Source organism: Littorina saxatilis, linkage group LG4 (assembly GCF_037325665.1).
Source record: "Littorina saxatilis isolate snail1 linkage group LG4, US_GU_Lsax_2.0, whole genome shotgun sequence".
Classification (NCBI taxonomy): Eukaryota; Metazoa; Mollusca; class Gastropoda; order Littorinimorpha; family Littorinidae; genus Littorina; species Littorina saxatilis.
This window is the reverse complement of record NC_090248.1, coordinates 608,335-618,334: the sequence shown is the minus strand read 5'-3', so window position 1 is coordinate 618,334 and position 10,000 is coordinate 608,335. Positions and strand designations below refer to the sequence as shown.

Genomic DNA, 10,000 nt, shown 5'->3' with positions numbered 1-10,000 from the left:
GCATCTTACCAGCAATAATTATTTTCGAGATTTGCTCTATAAATCCCTTAGAGCACTGGGATGTCCCAATAACTTAAATAATAATAATAATAATAATAATAATAATAATAATAATAATAATAATAATAATAATAATAATAATAATAATAATACGAGAATTTATAACGCGCACATATCTCACCACAAGGCGACTCAAAGCGCACTCATACACATTCTTTCGCATTAACAACTTATGCACACTCTTATACACTTACGCATGAATTGCATGAAGATGACAAGGCAACAACACAAACATCAAGACTATCATCAATAACACCATCATGTGAGTAATATGACACTGGTTCACCGTCATGACTATCATCAATAACACCATCATGTGAGTAATGACACTTGTTCACCGTCATGACTATCATCAATAACACCATCATGTGAGTAATATGACACTGGTTCACCGTCATGACTATCACCAATAACACCATCATGTGAGTAATATGACACTGGTTCACCGTCATGACTATCATCAATAACACCATCATGTGAGTAATATGACACTGCTTCACAGCCATGACTACATCAATGTAACCGTGCGCCAATCTACTTTCCTCTTTTGTACTGAACTCAAACACTAAAGCAGACGACACAAGTTATATTAACCAGGTTATTTTATTCCATACGATGAAATGGGGAAAATGTGGGATAACGGGGGTTTATCTTCACACAAAACTTTCACTATATAGGACTAAACAACTTTAAAAAAAAACAATATTCTCACTCTTCATTCTAAAACTACATTCTTCCCCTAAAGATACCCTTTAAAACACACCAAATCCTTTCCCCAAACTACACTCTACTCTAAATCCTCACTCTCAACTTTAATCCAAAAAAACCACAATGAGACTCTAATCCAAAACAAACGAAATCTAAAAAAACAACCTAAAAAAAACAATTCTTTAAAAAAAACCAAATCTACAAAAACTCTAACAAAATCTGACCAAAATCTCTCCACTAAATCTAACTACTCTTCACTAACAAAACCTAGTCTATAAAAACAAATCTACGACCCACTAAAAAAAGAAAAAGACCTAACTAAACCAGAACAGACCTAACTAAAAAGAACCCCTCTAGAAAGAAAGACCTAACTAAACCCCGTCGCACACTCGGCCATCCTGTAAACACAGAATGCACGCCGTAAGCATACGTAAACAAATCAACAATTTCAACTACCACAAGCTAACTCATTAAACAACAAAACACATCATTCCTACCAAATAACATGCCTACAATACATATACCGTTCTCTCAAACAACGGTCTTCTAAAGCATTCACACACAAAAATCTTCCCCACCATTCCAACTCACAAAACAATCTACTTAAACATTCAAATAAATCCTCCCCCCAAGCAGCATACTATTCTTTTCACCGCCTACCCATTTACAGAAAGAAAATTGTTTTAACCTACCAGCAAAAGAATCCTCACATTCCGGAAAGATTTCCGGCCGTGACAGACATGTCACACAACGGCATCGAAAACACGCCGCACCAAATACACATCTTCTTCCCTCAAAGATTCCAAGCAAAAGCACAGTTTTAGCGTTCACATCCTGTGCACCGGTGTCACAAGATTAACCCATTCAACTCGAGGGGTGTCAGGCAGCCCCACTTTCTTTAGTTAGTGCCTAACGTCACCTTCAACTATTCAACTTTACATCGCGGCGGAGGGAAAAAGGGAGATGGAACAAAGCCACCTGTCAATTGTTTCTTGTTCACAAAAACATTAATCACAAAATTTACTCCAGAGGCTTGTACCAAAAAAACCAATCGTTTTACCTATGCAAATTTTAGAATCGGCTATTCCGCGAGACCAATTCAATAGAAATGAAACTCAGTCTCGGAAACCTTAATGGATCCCCGATAGTATAGAGGTACCACGAGTTCACACGGATGCACAAAAGTGCATGTGTACCGTAACTGTCGTTCCCAAGCTCACATCCTCCCCAACTTAGACTGTCGTCTCCTGGCGACATGCCAGAATCAGAAAAATTCAAAAAAATATTTAACCTCCCAAGAACATAATATTCTCCATCCTCAAATCATTTCAAAAACTTTCACACAAAAACAATCATCAACTGACTAATACAATATAGTCTAAAACTAATAGGTTCTGAAATACAAATTTCACATAATCCTTCCAGTGCCAATAATCATATCTCCTGTCGACATCCAACTCACACAAGTTGACAAAAAATCACAACTCATCTTTAACAGAGGCAGTTCCATGGTTCACTTTACAAAGAATTATGTTCACCACTTGCCAGATAACCAATAATGATAATCTTTACGACTTATCAAATATTTTATCTCTCTTGAGCATACATCAGAACAAAATGTTGACAATCTTTACGATTTATCAAAGCATCTGATCTCTCTTGAGCATACATCAGAACAAAATACTGACAACCTTTACGATTTATCAATGCATGTCCCCTCTTTGTATCCCAACTGTACTTGGCAACACAATCTTCTAATCAACTAACAAAATGACCACTTGCCAAGGCAATGAAAAAACTGGAAGTCCTTAAAACTCACCCAGAATATCAAACCTTTAGTTAAAAATCAGCAATAACCTAATGTCACTCATCACAATTAAACCATTCAACAGGAGTATTCATAGGCAACCATACAATCCTTCAGAATCTATTTCAAAAATCCACTAATATTAATTCTAATAAACAAAACCAGTATACACACTGTCTTCGAACAAAGACATCAGTAAGCGCCAGAACTCAAATTCTACAAAATACCACCAAGAAAATAGCGAGAGCAGAGGAGACAGTAAAAGTGAGAGCGGAGAAAACAGTAAAGACAAACCAAACGACAGCAGAGAGCAAAAAGGAAGAAAAAGGTTATCTATTCCCTTACAGGTAGCATACTTTGCTCCTGAGGCGTACGAGGCTGGAGACGCCATGCTCAAACCCAAGAATCCCTAAAAAAGTGCAGCCAAGAGAATTAGAAAGTGGGAGCGGAGAAGACAGTAAAGACAAACCAAACGATAGCAGAGAGCAAAAAGGTAGAAAAAGGTCATCTAATTCCTTACAGGTAGCATACTTTGCTCCTGAGGCGTACGAGGCTGGAGACGCCATACACAAACCAATGAATCCCTAAAAAATGCAGCCAAGAGAATTAGAAAGTGGGAGCAGAGAAGACAGTAAAGACAAACCAAACGATAGCAGAGAGCAAAAAGGAAGAAAAAGGTCATCTAATCCCTTACAGGTAGCATACTTTGCTCCCGAGGCGTACGAGGCTGGAGACGCCATACTCAAACCCAAGAATCCCTAAAAAAGTGCAGCCAAGAGAATTAGAAAGTGGGAGCGGAGAAGACAGGAAAGACAAACCAAACGATAGCAGAGAGCTTAAAGGAAGAAAAAGGTTATCTAATCCCTTACAGGTAGCATACTTTGCTCCTGAGGCGTACGAGGCTGGAGACGCCATACACAAACCAATGAATCCCTAAAAAATGCAGCCAAGAGAATTAGAAAGTGGGAGCAGAGAAGACAGTAAAGACAAACCTAACGATAGCAGAGAGCAAAAAGGAAGAAAAAGGTCATCTAATCCCTTACAGGTAGCATACTTTGCTCCCGAGGCGTACGAGGCTGGAGACGCCATACACAAACCCAAGAATCCCTAAAAAAGTGCAGCCAAGAGAATTAGAAAGTGGGAGCGGAGAAGACAGTAAAGACAAACCAAACGATAGCAGAGAGCACAAAGGAAGAAAAAGGTCATCTAATCCCTTACAGGTAGCATACTTTGCTCCTGAGGCGTACGAGGCTGGAGACGCCATCACAAACAAATTAAAATATGTGCGCGTAGACAATCGGCTAGAGACAACATAAAACCCGTCAAATACCACCACCTCTGGGCGTCCTTGTGGTAAACTGATACAAGTTGAATGCGTCCCAGGCACCCTGTCTACAGTATATGAAGTTTAATATAATATATATCCTTCTCTTCTTCACCATCCTTCCTTCCTTCACAATCCTTCCTTCCTTCACAATCTTTCCTTCCTTCCTTCACAATCCTTCCTTCCTTCTCAATCCTTCAATATGTCTGATATGACGGTATTTCAACATTATGTTGTTCACCATGTTTCGATCCTTGAAACAAATCAACCGGCAAGCGCAATACTCACGCCCCAAGCACACGGCTTGCAACAAAAACCACACTAACACCCATACATACAACCACAAGTGTTAGTAATCACATCACATCCATGTAGCGTAATCAAACATACAACTACACATGTCCGTCATAATATCAAATCAACATAATCAAACACACTCTTCCAGGGCTGGTCCACTCCCCAACTCTGTCTCTTTGCACGGTGTGCAAACAGTCTTTCACAAACGTCCGAAGAAATGTTAATCGTTGAAGTCCTTCTTCTGTGGATTAACAGAGTAAAAAGAAATGTTAATCACTGTAATCCTTTCTTCCCCGGATTAACAAACTAAATGGCAATGTTGACAACAAAGCCGCATCCGTCGACGTCACGCCCGGACTCCCTCCAACTTCTCACACGCCCGTCTCCTCAACACCAGCCCGCGTCCGGACTGCATGCCTGCCATCCTCTCCCTGTGCGACGGGGTCCCCTAACCTACTCTATTCCTAGCCTAGCCCTAACAGTAACACCCCCTACCCACCCTTGCTCCGCAGCGCCAAATGTAACCGAGTACCCTGCTCGCAGCGCCAAATGTAACCGTGTGCCAATCTACTAAGTTCCTCTTTCGTACTGAACCCAAACACTAAAGCAGACGACACAAGTTATATTAACCAGGTTCTTTTATTCCATACGATGAAATGGGGAAAATGTGGGATAACGGGGGTTTATCTTCACACAAAACTTTCACTGTATAGGACTAAACAACTTTAAAAAAAACACAATATTCTCACTCTTCATTCTAAAACTACATTCTTCCCCTAAAAATACCCTTTAAAACACACCAAATCCTTTCCCCAAACTACACTCTACTCTAAATCCTCACTCTCAACTTTAATCCAAAAAAAACCACAATGAGACTCTAATTTAAAACAAACGAAATCTAAAAAAACAACCTAAAAAAACAATTCTTTAAAAAAAACCAAATCTACAAAAACTCTAACAAAATCTGACCAAAATCTCTCCACTAAATCTAACTACTCTTCACTAACAAAACCTAGTCTATAAAAACAAATCTACGACCCACTAAAAAAAGAAAAAGACCTAACTAAACCAGAACAGACCTAACTAAAAAGAACCCCTCTAGAAAGAAAGACCTAACTAAACCCCGTCGCACACTCGGCCATCCTGTAAACACAGAATGCACGCCGTAAGCATACGTAAACAAATCAACAATTTCAACTACCACAAGCTAACTCATTAAACAACAAAACACATCATTCCTACCAAATAACATGCCTACAATACATATACCGTTCTCTCAAACAACGGTCTTCTAAAGCATTCACACACAAAAATCTTCCCCACCATTCCAACTCACAAAACAATCTACTTAAACATTCAAATAAATCCTCCCCCCAAGCAGCATACTATTCTTTTCACCGCCTACCCATTTACAGAAAGAAAATTGTTTTAACCTACCAGCAAAAGAATCCTCACATTCCGGAAAGATTTCCGGCCGTGACAGACATGTCACACAACGGCATCAAAAACACGCCGCACCAAATACACGTCTCTTTCCCTCAAAGATTCCAAGCAAAAGCACAGTTTTAGCGTTCACATCCTGTGCACCGGTGTCACAAGATTAACCCATTCAACTCGAGGGGTGTCAGGCAGCCCCACTTTCTTTAGTTAGTGCCTAACGTCACCTTCAACTATTCAACTTTACATCGCGGCGGAGGGAAAAAGGGAGATGGAACAAAGCCACCTGTCAATTGTTTCTTGTTCACAAAAACATTAATAAAAAATTTGCTCCAGAGGCTTGTACCAAAAAAAACAATCGTTTTACCTATGCAAATTTTAGAATCGGCTATTCCGCGAGACCAATTCAATAGAAATGAAACTCAGTCTCGGAAACCTTAATGGATCCCCGATAGTATAGAGGTACCACGAGTTCACACGGATGCACAAAAGTGCATGTGTACCGTAACTGTCGTTCCCAAGCTCACATCAATAACACCATCATGTGAGCAATATGACACTGGTTCACCGTCATGACTATCATCAATAACACCATCATGTGAGTAATATGACACTGGTTCCCCGTCATGACTATCATCAATAACACCATCATGTGAGTAATATGACACTGGTTCACCGTCATGACTATCATCAATAACACCATCATGTGAGTAATATGACACTGGTTCCCCGTCATGACTATCATCGATAACACCATCATGTGAGTAATATGACACTGGTTCACCGCATCACTTTCAAAGCGAGTCAGTGTCCGTCAGTGGACAATCAACTTGGAACATTTAAACTTTTTAGAGCTTTGAAACTTTCCACACTTCTAGGGTTTGATGATTTTCCGACATGACTCCAGTTTGATTTATCCTGATTTATCCAAATGTTAGGGTGCCAGCGGGGTCTTTTACGATTAATTAATATTCCGTTAACGTTGAGGTTATGTGGGATGTTTTCGACGGTGGAGTAGGTGTCGGCGCTGTGTGGGTAACGTGTAGCGATGGTTTGTTAACGTGTAGCGCTGTGTGGGTAACGTGTAACGCTGTGTGGTTAATGTGTAGCGCTGTGTGGGTAACGTGTAGCGCTGTGTGGGTAACGTGTAGCGCTGTGTGGGTAACGTGTAGCGCTGTGTGGGTAACGTGTAGCGCTGTGTGGTTAACGTGTAACGCTGTGTGGGTAACGTGTATTGCTGAGTAGGTAACGTGTAGCGCTGTGTGGGTAACGTGTAGCGCTGTGTGGGTAACGTGTAGCGCTGTGTGGGTAACGTATAGCGCTGCGTAGGTAACGCGTAGCGCTGTGTGGGTAACGTGTAGCGCTGAGTGGGTAACGTGTAGTGCTGTGTGGGAAGCGTGTAGCGCTGTGTGGGTAACGTGTAGCGCTGTGTGGGTAACGTGTAGCGCTGTGTGGGTAATGTGTAACGCTGTGTGGGTAACGTGTAACGCTGTGTGGTTACCGTGTAGCGCTGTGTGGGTAACGTGTAGCGATGTGTGGGTAACGTGTAACGCTGTGTGGGTAACGTGTAACGCTGTGTGGGTAACGTGTAACGCTGTGTGGGTAACGTGTAGCGCTGTGTGGGTAATGTGTAGCGCTGTGTGGGTAACGTGTAGCGCTGTGTGGGTAACGTGTAACGCTATGTGGGTAACGTGTAGCGCTGTGTGGGTAACGTGTACCGCTGTGTGGGTAACGTGTAACGATGTGTGGGTAATGTGTAACGCTGTGTGGGTAACGTGTAGCGTTGTGTGGGTAACGTGTAGCGCTGTGTGGGTAACGTGTAGCGCTGTGTGGGTAACGTGTAGCGCTGAGTGGGTAACGTGTAGCGCTGTGTGGGAAGCGTGTAGCGCTGTGTGGGTAACGTGTAGCGCTGTGTGGGTAACGTGTAACGCTGTGTGGGTAACGTGTAGCGCTGAGTGGGTAACGTGTAGCGCTGTGTGGGTAACGTGTAGCGCTGTGTGGGTAAGTGTAGCGTTGTGTGGGTAACGTGTAGCGCTGTGTGAGTAACGTGTAGCGCTGTGTGCTGAGTAACGTGTAGCGCTGTGTGGGTAACGTGTAGCGCTGTGTGGGTAACGTGTAGCGCCGGTTTGGTAATGTGTAGCGCTGTGTTGGTAACGTGTAGCGCTGGTTTGGTAACGAGTAGCGCTGTGTGGGTAGCGCTGTTTGGGTAACGTGTAGCGCTGGTTTGGTAACGTGTAGCGCTGTGTGGGTAACGTGTAACGCTATGTGGGTAACGTGTAGCGCTGTGTGGTTAATGTGTAGCGCTAAGTGGGTAACGTGTAGCGCTGTGTGGGTAACGTGTAACGCTGTGTGGTTACCATGTAGCGCTGTGTGGGTAACGTGTAGCGCTGTGTGGGTAACGTGTAGCGCTGTGTGAGTAACGTGTAGCGCTGTGTGGGTAACGTGTAGCGCTGTGTGGGTAACGTGTAACGCTGTGTGGTTAATGTGTAGCGCTGAGTGGGTAACATGTAGCGTTGTGTGAGTAACGTGTAGCGCTGTGTGGGTAACGTGTAGCGCTGTGTGGGTAACGTGTAGCGCTGTGTGGGTAACGTGTAGCGCTGTGTGGTTAATGTGTAGCGCTGTGTGGGTACCGTGTAGCGCTGTGTGGTTAATGTGTGGCGCTGAGTGGGTAACGTGTAGCGCTGTGTGGGTAACGTGTAGCGCTGTGTGGGTAACGTGTAGCGCTGTGTGGGTAACGTGTAGCGCTGTGTGGGTAACGTGTAGCGCTGAGTGGGTAACGTGTAGCGCTCTGTGGGTAACGTGTAGCGCTGTGTGGGAAACGTGTAGCGCTGTGTGGGTAACGTGTAGCGCTGTGTGGTTAAAGTGTAGCGCTGAGTGGGTAACGTGTAGCGCTGTGTGGTTAATGTGTAGCGCTGAGTGGGTAACGTAGCGCTGTGTGGTTAATGTGTAGCGCTGTGTGGGTAACGTGTAGCGCTGTGTGGGTAACGTGTAGCGCTGTGTGGGTAACGTGTAGCGCTGGTTTGGTAACGTGTAGCGCTGTGTGGTTAATGTGTGGCGCTGAGTGGGTAACGTGTAGCGCTGGTTTGGTAACGTGTAGCGCTGTGTGGGTAACGTGTAGCGCTGAGTGGGTAACGTGTAACGCTGTGTGGGGAACGTGTAGCGCTGTGAGGGTAACGTGTAACGCTGTGTGGGTAACATGTAGCGCTGTGTGGGTAACGTGTAACACTGTGTGGGTAACGTGTAACGCTGTGTGGGTAACGTATAGCGCTGTGTGGGTAACGTGTAGCGCTGTGTGATTAATGTGTGGCGCTGAGTGGGTAACGTGTAGCGCTGTGTGGGTAACGTGTAGCGCTGTGTGGGTAACGTGTAGCGCTGTGTGGGTAACATGTAACGCTGTGTGGGTAACGTGTAGCGCTGTGTGGGTAACGTGTAGCGCTGTGTGGGTAACGTGTAGCGCTGTGTGGGTAACGTGTAGCGCTGTGTGGGAAACGTGTAACGCTGTGTGGGTAACGTGTAGCGCTGTGTGGGTAACGTGTAACACTGTGTGGTTAATGTGTAACGCTGTGTGGGTAACGTATAGCGCTGTGTGGGTAACGTGTAGCGCTGTGTGGGTAACGTGTAGCGCTGTGTGAGTAACGTGTAGCGCTGTGTGGGTAACGTGTAGCGCTGTGTGGTTAACGTGTAGCGCTGTGTGGGTAACGTGTAGCGCTGTGTGGTTAATGTGTAGCGCTGTGTGGGTACCGTGTAGCGCTGTGTGGGTAACGTGTAACTCTGTGTGGGTAACGTGTAGCGCTGAGTGGGTAACGTGTAGCGCTGTGTGGGTAACGTGTAGCGCTGTGTGGGTAACGTGTAACGCTGTGTGGGTAACGTGTAGCGCTGAGTTCGTAACGTGTAGCGCTGAGTGGGTAACGTGTAACGCTGTGTGGGTAACGTGTATCGCTGAGTGGGTAACGTGTAGCGCTGTGTGGGTAACGTGTAGCGCTGTGTGGGTAACGTGTAGCGCTGAGTGGGTAACGTGTAGCGCTGAGTGGGTAACGTGTAGCGCTGAGTGGGTAATGTGTAACGCTGTGTGGGTAACGTGTAGTGCTGAGTGGGTAACGTGTAGCGCTGTGTGGGTAACGTGTAGCGCTGAGTGGGTAACGTGTAGCGCTGAGTGGGTAATGTGTAACGCTGTGTGGGTAACGTGTAGCGCTGAGTGGGTAATGTGTAACGCTGTGTGGGTAACGTGTAGCGCTGAGTGGGTAATGTGTAACGCTGTGTGGGTAACGTGTAACGCCGTGTGGGTAACGTGTAGCGTTGTGTGGGTAACGTGTAACACTGTGTGGGTAACGTGTAACGCTGTGTGGGTAACGTGTATTGCTGTGTGG

General features: G+C 44.6%; 1 protein-coding gene across 1 annotated transcript in view; it reads left to right on the top strand.

Annotated features, from left to right (window-relative positions):
• Positions 1 to 10,000, top strand: part of LOC138963734 (dynein axonemal heavy chain 12-like) — a 188,441-nt gene that overhangs the window by 10,598 nt on the left and 167,843 nt on the right. The window lies entirely within an intron of this gene.